The sequence below is a fragment of the Pagrus major genome, chromosome 21 (assembly GCF_040436345.1).
Source record: "Pagrus major chromosome 21, Pma_NU_1.0".
In the NCBI taxonomy this organism is placed as follows: Eukaryota; Metazoa; Chordata; class Actinopteri; order Spariformes; family Sparidae; genus Pagrus; species Pagrus major.
This window is the reverse complement of record NC_133235.1, coordinates 26,412,145-26,424,550: the sequence shown is the minus strand read 5'-3', so window position 1 is coordinate 26,424,550 and position 12,406 is coordinate 26,412,145.

Here is a 12,406-nt window from a genome sequence, read left to right as displayed (position 1 = left end):
TTTAAAGGGGCAGTATGTAGTTTTGGAGAAGAAATTCAAACTCAGAATTTTATATATATATATATTTACAACTCAATACAACTCATAAATATTTATTTTTTCCATAACAAGCTGCTATCAGAGGAAAATAAGGTCCCCAGAACACTGTTAGGCATTAAAGAAAAAAAAATCCCCAAAACTACATAGTGCACCTTTAAGCAGTGATGGCAGAGGGACAGCTACAGGTTGCCATGTGATGGAAAACGAATATCACAAAGAAACATTTAACTGTCACAGTGGCTACAAATCAAGATTATTGTTATATTAATATTATAATTGTTATGACTCTTGAGTTGCTGTCGTGGCACTCGTATGTAGATGCATTTTCCTCTTGACACATTTAAAGGTGAAATAACCACTGTACACATACTCTACCTGTACTTGAGCAAAGATCTGTTCTCTAGCACTTTGCCGCGGCGGCACCATTATAATTAAAGACAAAGCAATCACAATAAACTCATGCATTTATTATGATTTAATTAGAAAGACATTTCTTTGACTTGTCAACTGCTCAGGTTCGACTGAAATGAGGACGAGGGCGGAAGCTGTGAGACCTGAGACGCAAGTAATCACTCACTCCTGTGGAAGCATAACCAAGTGGGGAGGCATGTGTTTGCTACGTGCTATAAATAAAAAGTTGATTGAAGGGGTAATTGTTTGACGGAGAGTCTCGTCAGAGCGAACAAACAGAAATACAAGTGGATACGTTAAAACAGGCCTTCTGCCGCGTCGTCAGACGTAGAAATGTTTTGATAAAATAAATTTTCTTCTTTTTCTGTCAGTTGACTTCATATAAAAGACTCCTGTGGACGGATGGAGCACTTTAACAGGTGGAGATGACAGGTTTGAACAGACACAGTAGATACGGTGCATGGATGGAAATGTGATCTTCCTCTCTTTTCCCCTCAGTTTCAGTTCAGTAGGCTTTATATGGCCATGACATTTCCTTGTTGCTTTAGCAACCGAGAAAGAATTTGTCTCCCGCCCTTCTTCTTCTCCTCCTTCATCTCGGGGGTTAAATATCCCTATATATTTCCCTTTTTGATAGCGCCACATATGCATTAAGGCATGTGTGAAAACCAACACGTACTTCACTTGAAAGAACATATGTATTTGATGAAGCATCTTTTTTTGTAAATTGGCACCGAGGGAGCCACGTGGGTGGTTGTCAGCATTTAAGTCCACCCTTTATTGGCTCATAACACTGATCATTTGCATAACAACAAGAACAAGACAATAACAGGTCCTTTGAATCACGAACTGGAATTTCAAAGCTCTCAAACCGCAATAAATAGTTAATTATAATTCTACAGAACCTGTAAAATGACATACAATGTGTCGGTTTAAATGATAATCCATTCAAATCTTTTAATCATTATAATGACACCCAAGTTTGCTGGCACCTGTATCCAGAGAGCTCAGGGCTGGTGCATCTCCAACAGTAGTTTGTGGGAGTGTTAACAACATAAATAAACCCGGGCCATGTGGCGTTAAAGTGTGGCCTGTTATTGTCTCACCACCTTCCTCCATATCATTTCTAACACCACGCACCGCTAGCCTGCCACTGGGTGAGCCAAGAAGTATAACGGGCAAAGAAAGCAGCAAGGACTCTGAACTTTTATTTAACAAGATAGCAGGGGCCATGCTGATCACGTTCACCGAGCGTGTAGGCTTGTTTTCAAGTCACAAACAATGGCTCTGCCACTGTGATTCATGTGCGACCGAGAACACATTTTATGTGAATGAGTCAGTGCATGCAACAAGGCAGCGAGCCATAAATACAATCTAACAATCAAAGCCAGACACTTGTTTAAGATTTGTCAAGTATGTGCAGCTTTTTTCTTGACATTACCGTCCTCCAAAGCGTTTCATCTCTGTTGACACGTCAAGCTCATCTTCAAAAAAGACAGGTGTCACATTTCCAACCGTTGCATCACACGAGCTGCACCAAGACGTCCGCTCTGTGCTTTGGCAGGGGCACGTCAAGTAAGTCGCTTCAGAGGGTTTTTCACTTCAGACAAAAGTGAATCTTTCAATGCGACGACTCCCAAAGGTGAGAGGATGAAATAATGTTCGAACTCCAACAACTAACCGAGTCCACTCTCTTATCTGCTGCTATTTCTGCCCGTCAAGCTTTCTGTTCTCGCTCCGCACATAACATGTTACGCAGTTAATGGTGATCTACCGCTCCAGATTCATAGTTATCTAAATACAAAATGAGACAAAAGCTGGCTTCACATTTTAATTATAGTTACAGTGACACTTTACAAAAATGTGAGTAGTTACTGAGGCGCGAGTAAGGAACGAATCAGGAACGACTTGGTAGTTAATGAATCGTTAATGAGTAATGAACTGTGATATAATGACTATATAGTAGATAATGATGAATTACTGAAGAACATTAATAAATGATTAGATAATGATTAGTTCATAAATATCTGAGAATCAACATACTAGCCACTTTCTTCACGAGTTGTTCCTGATTAATCATCTACTACCCGCTGATTGGCTCGAACTAGTGATGACTCATTAATTACTAATAATAATACTGAGGAATTACCCAACAGACTCATTAAATACTAATTACTTAATCATTTGTTACTATATTTACGCCTCTACAAGTAGGTTTGACTCCATCGTTGAATACACGACTTAACTGTTTATTAAGTAGATAGTAGTTAAACTTGTAACATGTAATGGGTAGATGGGTTCCCTATCAAAACAAATACACAAGGCTGCTGCAGAGAGCATATGTTCTGTAATTTGTGTGGCACGAAGGTGTTTACAAATCTCATTTTGTTATGCAACCCCGTGTTGTATGATGACGAATAAACTACCTCGTACCTTGTGTAGGATTTTGAATGCAGGAGAACATTGTTGTGTTTGCAGGCAACCTTTACTTAAGAAAACACACCACACCACCTCTTCAACATGTGGAGACAGTTTGAAAGGACTGCCGTCACACGCCTTGTTATGACTGCTAAGGTATTATTAGACAACGGCTGTTTGGAGGAGGTGTTTGGTGAATAGGCAGCAATTAGCGTTTCTCTATAGAGTACAGTGAAATTTGTGTGTGTTTTATGATTTGCAATATTTTGTACCATAAAGATGGATATAATAATGATATTTCTTATGAACTAAATCAAATCTGACCAGAATTAACTTCTAAAACTCAGAACACAAAGACTGGCACAGTGCACATGATCTATTATTCAGCAAAACGTTGCTTTGCATCTCACCAGATTATCTTTTCAAACATTTCTGATCAGTGTTCTTGCTGTGAAACCTGTAAATGTTCACTGACGCAGTTGTTAAATGGTGTGCAGGTGATGACAATGTCTCTGTCTGTCTACATAAAAAAAAAGGGGACATTTAATTTGCTGCTGGAAAGTAATCTCAGGCTTTAAATAACAGCATGCCATGGTAAAGTCATTTTAACCGGACAGCGTCCGTGGTCATGACTCTTTTCTGTCCCGCCACCAATTATGGATTTTGAGTGTTCTGGAGAGCAGTGCTGCGTGTCTGCTGCCCTGCTGTTACCTTTTTCCTTCTACAATAAATACCAGCAATCATTCACATTTTCGTGGTGAAGCAGGGCAATGAGTCATCCACATGTTGCCCTTATGAAAGGCCGGTGGAAGCGTTGCTCAGAACGTACTGAGAGACTATATAAAGGAGCCTGAAGGGTCGTCGTTTCATTTAACTCTTCCTATTAGCAGGGTACTTCACCATTTCCTTCATCTCCCCTTGGGCTCTGTGTTGACATTGAGAAACCAATTCAGAAGCAGCAGGATGTTTTTTTTTTTGTTGCAAAGAAGGAATTAAAAATAGACCACATACCCAATAAAATATATATTTTTTGTCCCTTTGACGTCATCTGTGTCTGCTAAACTCTGTGTGATCACAAACATATTTTTACTTTGCAAATAGACGTGGAGGTCAAACTGTCCTTGTCCTTTCAGAGATGATATGACAAGAAGATACGTTCAGTAGTTTCAAGAAGTATTGACATTTGTTGATTGTGGAACTAATCAAGCTCCTCTTGTCCCTGAGCCAGTCAGCGTCTGCCATGATTCACCCATCGATTTGTTTGATTTGGCGATGAACCCGGGCTGTTTTGTTTATCTTCCTGTCAGAAATATACAGCGCGCCATTTGGTCGTCCCATCTTTTCTCTCTGTCTGTTGGAGAGACGCTGTTCATGGCCGGCATATTGTGTAAGGATCCATCATGCTGCCGTTGTTGACAGTTCTGACTGTCACACACTTGTCAAAATGCCAAGCAGTCACAAGGGACGGTGGGAACACGCTCGCAGAGTGCATACGCGCAAATGCAGGCGGGGGAGATCTAAAGTGATTTTGTCTCGTCTGTCAAATACAACTTGTTGATGGAAAAAGAAGCTCCAATCAAATAAAAATCATATTTTACATTTTAAGATAACTGAGAGACAGAGGAGGGAAATCTGTAAGAAAACAGTAACTTATTCAAACGTTTTCTGTGTAATAAATTGTTTATAACAAGGATTCCCAAATGGTGTTAGTGTGACTGGTTTTTTGAACTGCCTGATTTGATTTGTACAGTCTTGTAATATTTCTCAAGCTGAGGCACTCTGGTTGCCAAGGGGTTAAGGCGCCAACCACAGACCACAACATCCTCCATTCGCTCTCGCTCTCTCTACCTTGACTTCCATCTACTTTTAACTGTCCACTAAAGGCACACAAAAAAAAAAAGCCTCCCACAACCTCATCTCTCCAACCTCTTTGGGACATTCGGTCCGATAAACCAAAATAAACACCATCTGCTTTCTTTTGCCCAGAGACAACAGATGTACATTAGCTGTTAGCGAACTCTGGGGCAATTATTTTTAATTGTGGGCTGTCCCTGTGAAAATAAACAATAAGAATAAAAAAATATAGAAAGGCAGAGGGCTCAGTTTCTGGAGGCTAGTAAGTTGATACAATGATCTTTTAGGGAGGAAAGTGAATAAACGAGTACCGCTGTTACAAAATTGGAATTTATTTTAATGATGAGACATTACAGCCGGAAGCTAAAATCAAATCCACAATATCCAAAATGTTGTGTGTTCACGGACGATCTATTGCAGAAAAAGGATAATGGATCATGCTTATTTTTATAAGATATTATTTCTAAGATGTTTTCAAGTTTTATAAAAAAAAAATTATTTTCATATTTTCATGTTATTATGAAATACAAACTTACAAATGTGTAAAGTTACTGTTGTAACAACAATATCAGGTAAGAACAAGATATATTTACGTTATATTATCACGTTATCAAATTCTGATGTGTGAAAATAAACAATAAAAATGGTAAATAAAATGCAGAGTGGTCAGTTAGTTGACACAATGATCTTTCTGTAGAGGAAATGAATGAACAATTACTACTGACGTGAAGTTATAACAATATAAGTTACCATGTTGTAACATAAAACATTTTACACAATTAACAGTAAATTGATATAACAATAATTTTCTTGTTATAACAATGTAAGTCATGTTATTACGATACCGTTACCGAACGTTTCACGTTATAATAAGATACATAGAATTGTGTCTTAACAAGAAAAGTTTCTTGTCCTGATAACATGAAAATATTTTTGTCATAATATGAGAGAACAAACTTTATTTATCACTTTATTGAGTCATACTGTTCTTTTTTTTCCATTTTCTGGCATGGCAGCAGTTTGCCTCCACACATGTGCGATATGGCCTCTACATTATTATAAGTTCCTATGTGAGAAAGTAATATTAAGTTGCATATCAAACATTATAACACTTGACAGCTGTAAACATCCAAAACATTGTTAAAAGACGCTTGATAAATGTTCTCTGAATATAGTTTATTGACTAAACGTTGCTGCTGTTGATGATTATGTTTGACAATGTGCATCCTACTTCGCCACATTTGACAGACTGTCACATGAGAGCATGTTTGCTTGTGTGTCAGATAAAACATCACAGGTGTTTTACACATGACTCCTGAAATGTCACTCGGCGTGTGGCGGACTTGATACGAGCGATCTAAGAAGATGCTATTGGCGTATGATATTGTATAAATAGAGAACAGGTGGTGGTGTGTTTGCTGGTGTGTTTGGTAAAAATGTTTATGGATATATGATCCGTGGAGGATTAAAGCTGAGCTGTAAATGATGCATCATGTTCCTCAGTCAGCTCTGAATGATTTAGTTTGGGGTTTTTTTAAGCTAATTTGAAAGTTTATCTGAGCAGCCAGCCACATCATATGTGAAATTAATGAGAACTGAAGCCTTAAAGCAACTCTGGGTTAGTGTTTGTGTTTCTGTCAGTCAATGAAGGCATTTAAAACCTTTTTAAACTAATTTTGATTTCTTTAAAAGGGATTTTGTCTGCTACGAATGTGGGTTGGGAATTGTTTAGTGTTGTAATTGTTTGTATCAAATAACCTTTAAAGGGTCAGAATTTGCACCTCACAGATTTTCTTCAGTCCTTTTATTCGTTTTATGAGCAGCGAGCAATTGAATGATAATGAGGGGAATAAGCTGTAGCTGGAAGCTGTGCCATCAGAGGCTTTTATTAACTGAGAACATCTGCTTTATGTGCTGACTGTGCTGTGAGCTCACAGTGAGACATTAAATCAAACGCTCCTGTTTGTGTTTATTTTCGTTGTTTCTTGTTGTCTTCTCCTGTAGGCTATTAATCCCAACTGTTTTACAGATGGTCCAGGTCCACTCCTCACTTTGTAAATACTCCATCTTGTGCCGTCTTCACCCCCTCTCCATCTGGTTCCCCTTTTTTTCCTTCTGTTTACTTGAGCAATGTAGACTCACGGCTTCTGGTCTGTTGGTCTGTATGTTTGACGATCCACAAACAAATTTATCACCATAACTCCGAAGACCGACGATGAAGCCACACAGAATCCACTCTGTCGTTAGTGTTCTTAGTGTTTGTTTACCTCGGTGCCCGGTGGCCCCAAACCAGATGGGTCGGTTGTCTCCGAGCCATAAAGAGGATATCAGCGCGGCAGCAGAATGAGCCTCGTGCCAAACAACACTGTGTATTCTCTGCTCACTCAGACACTTGCAAGGTTTACTGTTACATCCTTCACACGTGCAGCATCACCTTACCTGAGGCAGGAATAAAGCAGAGCACATTACACACCAGGGCTGCACAATTAATCAAAATATTATCAAAATCACAATACGGCCAAGTCGCAAGAAGCTGCAATTTTACAAATCTGATTCTCCATATGTAAGAAAACATGTTTGTTTGGTAAGGACCCTGTCAAATGTCACATCATTGTGACTTTTCTTCAGTGAGAATGAAAATATGTGACACAAAAACGATCATTCTCACTAATTGTGAATCATATCGCCATTGTGTTGTCTGTCAAAATAATCGCAGCGGGATTTATTTCACTATTTCCTCATTGTGCAGCCCTTTGACACATTAATATTCATTTACAAAATACAACACATGTATACGTTAAAGGTATCTGCTGGGCAGAGAGTATGGGAGCTCCTAGTTTAAAGCAACATTATGTAGAAATTCACATTTCATGCACCAATACGAATCCCAGGTTTCTGTAACAAGTTGTCAGATGTAACGTAACATTGTGCAACATGTGCTAACTGTCTTGAAAACGTACGCGCTGAAGTAAACATGCATTTTTTAACCCCGACCCTGGTCCTTTCTCACAAAACATCCTTGAAATCCTTTGAACATAATTGTTTTCTCCTGTGCAGAGCAGTGTGGATCCTCAGTGTAGCGTATTATTCATCAGGATGTTCTTAATTTTGTGCTGAATATTGAAGAGCAGGGATGTAAAGTCTTTGGACCGTTTCCAAAGTCAATCTGATCCCTGTGTCTCAACATGACTCAGCTCACTACCATCCTCTCATCTCTACCTTAGAGGACGCAGTGACTCACACACAGAGCTATTAACTTCATCATGGGCTGTTATCTGCAATTAATTCATACAAAAATAATTCACACTGTAGAATGGATTGAATGAGTTGTAGTCTAGAAATGAAACATTACTAGTTCCCATTCAAACGAGAGAAAAAAGGAGGACTGTGTTTTGAATATCATATTTATATTTTTGAAACAGATTTACAGGATTAGCCAATGAATTTTGGTTGGGTGAGTATCAGCTGTTCAGAGATGAGCCAGATATGTTAAGTGTGTTTTAGTGGCTCATAAAAAATAAAAAAAATCTGGAATGGAAATGTTCTATAGTACATGACAGGAGCACGATAATATAATGGCAGTAATCCCTGTGACATTTCATCTGACATTTAGTCCAAGTTTTCAGTTTCTCAGAGAAGAATTCAACCACCTACATTGGCGATGCAAGTGATGAGTACAGAAATCAATAGTTTCTTTGGCTCCCATTATACTCCTGGCACATACTGTACCAAAAAATAGATCTAAAACGAACAGATGGGGCTGCTATTTTCTGTGTGATGCAGGATCAATTTTTACCTATAGGCCATAATAATGACAGCAGGGAACATTGGTGAATGAACCCTAATGAAGGCGATGCTGCTGAAATGCGTAGGCAGACGTTTTCAGCCTAGTGTGCCCAGTGTCCTGTTTATAGACAACCTCTGCTCTAATATGACAAAACCAAGAAAACAGCAGCACTTTGACTTCATAGACAGTTTCTTTTATTTGTCATATTTCTGCCAGTAATCTCAGAGGATGATGAGTACAGTCATTCTAGGTGAGTATATTAAAAAAAATAAATATCAAAAGGCAATATCACTCAGATAATAGATGGAGCCTCGGTGTTGTTTATTGAGGCAATGAGTATTTTTAGATGGAGATGTAGGTTCGGAAAATCATAGCAACACCGTTCAACCACTCAGTGTGTCTCTAAGTCAAATTTAATACCACAAAAAAAACATGGAGACAGATTTTTATTTGAGCCACCCACATGGAGGAAATATTAAGAGACATGACAAACAAAAAAGTACAAAAAATCAACCTGGCTGGGAAGCAAATGACCACATCTATGAAAATTAATATATTATTATAATAATATACGTTTTAACAATTTAATACGCTTTATCGTGAAGCTGACACAAGTCTATAGATTAGAGAGAGAGTATTTAGCGCTATAATATTGTATAAAATTTAGATTTTATAGAAAACTGCATAAACTCTACTATTTAGTGTATTAGAGGATGTTACAGGGGACTGGACTGAGAGAAAAAGGCACGTGTGTGACGGCACCATGGATTGATCAATACCCAACACAGTTAGGCTGCTGATAATTTAACAAACCTCAGTCAGATAAAGGATCAATAAGTCAATAACCCCTCTGCTCCTTGCTTTCTCTCTGCTACTTGGGAATTGAGGGGGGGATGACAGGTCAACAAGGGTCAAGGATTGTGGTCGTTTTGCTAACAAGATGGAGATGGATGGCAACCGCCCGCATACTCACTCAAATCACCTACTGACCGAAAGTCTATTAACAATGTGAAACCAACAGATATTAAATCACCAAACTCTATCGTCCCCCTATAATGGTTTGTCTTTCAGCTTATTGTTTTGGTTATTATTATTATATTAGGTGGTGCTATATCAGTACTATTCAAGGCTTCATATATGTAATAGTTAAAGAGGTCATATCATGCTAATTTTCAGGTTCATACTTTTATTTGGGGGTCCTAGTAGAACAGGTTTACATAGTTTCATTTTCAAAAAACATTATTTTTCTCATATGGTGCATTGCTGCAGCATCTCTTCTCACGCTGTGTCTTGAACGCTACGTTTTAGCTACAGAGTGAGACATCTCACCTCTGTTCAAGCTCAAGCGGGTCATGCTGAGCAAGGTAGCGTGATCTAAAATAACGCTGCTACAGCAGTAGCAGCTGTATGTCTGCTGACCAACTGAAGTGAATATATTTGATAATAAATATATATATAAATATATATTTATATAACGATTGTTACATAGTGACGCACATAAGTTACAGAAGTAAAGGCTCAACACACAAACCAGGTGTTTCCGGCAGTGCAGGAGCAGCGTTTTCTGTGGGAGAGAGTGACTCCCTTTGGCGTGGACCCAAAAAGCACAATAGGACCTCTTTAAAGCAGCATTATGCAGATATCAGGCACACCTTCCCTCTCACTGAAGTTACATGGTGCAGAAACAAGTGATGGGGGGCGGAGTGGCTGAGACAGAGATAGCATTCACCCTATTACAAGACACCGTAGCATCAAAATGAGTTTGAAGCTGTTATTTTGAGGTTAAAAAGTTACATAATGTTAAAGTAAAATAGATAAAAGAAGCAGCAAACTTAATTCAGTGTCATCATTGAACACAGTGTTATGACAAACTGTCAAATGACACAATGTTGTTAATTTTATCCAGACCTCACCTGTCACTCATGCAGCCGGTAGCATGGCACAGATTATTATTCTACTTCATGACACAACGATCCTGCATTTCTACATTACATAATCATTATTTCATGTTCGTCGTGTCAGCATCGTGTAAAAGCTCAACACAAATAAACACAATAAACCCACAACCTATTAACGTGTCTGCACACACGCATGCACGCGCAAACACCGCATGGTTAGCCAGCATGGTTATGTGACTGTCAGCTTTAATTGGACCAAAGCTGATGTGTTCTGTGTATAATGAGGCCTTCCACACTTATCTGATTCTTCACACACCCTCTCCAACACAACCTACGGGATCGAACACACCATTCCTTGCTCCAATTAAGTCTCTGCTATATCGGCTATCTACAGTACCTACAGTAACTACAATCGACACTCAGCCATGCACGTCACTTCATCTGACCAACAGCTCACTCTTTAATCACTGAGCTATTTCAGCTTCAAACGTTCATCTCTGCTGTTCCTACCAGCCACATGTTGACTGGATTCTCAGCTCTACCTGCTCCAACTTGTTGCTCGCTGTCTTAGCCGTGGTTTAGATTGGCTTTCTGTGTAGGGAGTATAACAAATATTGGATATGTAGCTGTGGGAATTGGTATAGACATAAATGCTGGCCAGAGGATGAGTCCTGATGACTTTGAAGATCCCCTGAGTAACATATCTCAACAGTTATTGGATGGATTCCCAGAAAATGAGGTACTCACGCTCACACCTCAAGATTTGTAATCACCTCGGTGACTTTTCATCTAGATACATCATCACGTCAAAATTTAAATGTGTCTAATAAGCCCTAGCAAAACTAGTAGTGACAGTCTCATCAGACTCGGCTGTACTTACAAATGTTAACATGCTAACCTGCTCAAATAAGATGTTGAACATGGTAAGTGCTGCACCTGCTAAACATGAACAAACAACGCACATTAATGCAATTAAATTAGCATGTTCATATGCTGATGTTAGCATTCAGTTTAAAGCACGGAGCTCTATTGTTTAAAGCCTCTGTCAGAGATTTCTGAAAGCCTACCTCAGCGTTTTGTCCAATATTTCACAGTTTTAACCCCACAGCCCTTTTCACTTGGAGGGTTCCTAACTGAGAAAATTGATCCAGAGAAGTCGAAACATCAGCCGTGATTTAAGCCAGTCGAGGGGAACTTTTCCTCCCTGTTCATACCTCAGCAGCCTCTACTTTTGCTGTACATAGACTTTTAGTGTCATTACAGTCAATGTACGGAGAAGCAAAATAAAGCATTTCTCTCATAATCACTTAGTAGTTGACTGGTCGAACGTCTAAATGGATGGTAGTCCAGTGGATGAATCATGCCGCTGATGTACAAATCTAATGGCTCATCACTAATCTATAATTGACTACAATCTATTTTAAGAAAAAAAAAAGAATGAATAGATCTCATCTGCATAAGTACTTGTACTAAGTACTAGCATGCTTATTTAGGTCTGCAGTCATTGGCAGCAATTACAGCTGAAAGTCTATCGTACGTACGTGTCTTCCAGGTTCACACACCTCAAACTCAATGAGATGCGCCGTGGCACATCAGTCAATTGGTATTTTTCCCGGTTTCTCCAATATAAATGTGTATTTCTGTCTGTAATTAGTAAAGTAAGTGTTACTTTCCAGTGAAAGTAGTCAGCTTTGGATAAAGTTTCTTGCGGTTATTTCGAAAAACAGAGCAGCACTCTCAGTGAAACTCGCCTGATTAAGTAAGGTTAAAGGAAAATGCTTTAATTAGATTGCTTTTTATTCTCCTGAAAATGAGAGACAAACAACTCAACCAAAAGGGCAATAAAATGGAAATAAAAGTGAACAATACTGTCAGATGCGTGGATTACTTGTTAAAGACCGAGACAACGTGTGGCATGAAATCGCTGTTGAATGTGTAGTTAGAGGCACCTAGGGACCGTGCACCTTCATACAGAGCTCGTGTGCATCCAGCCAAGCAG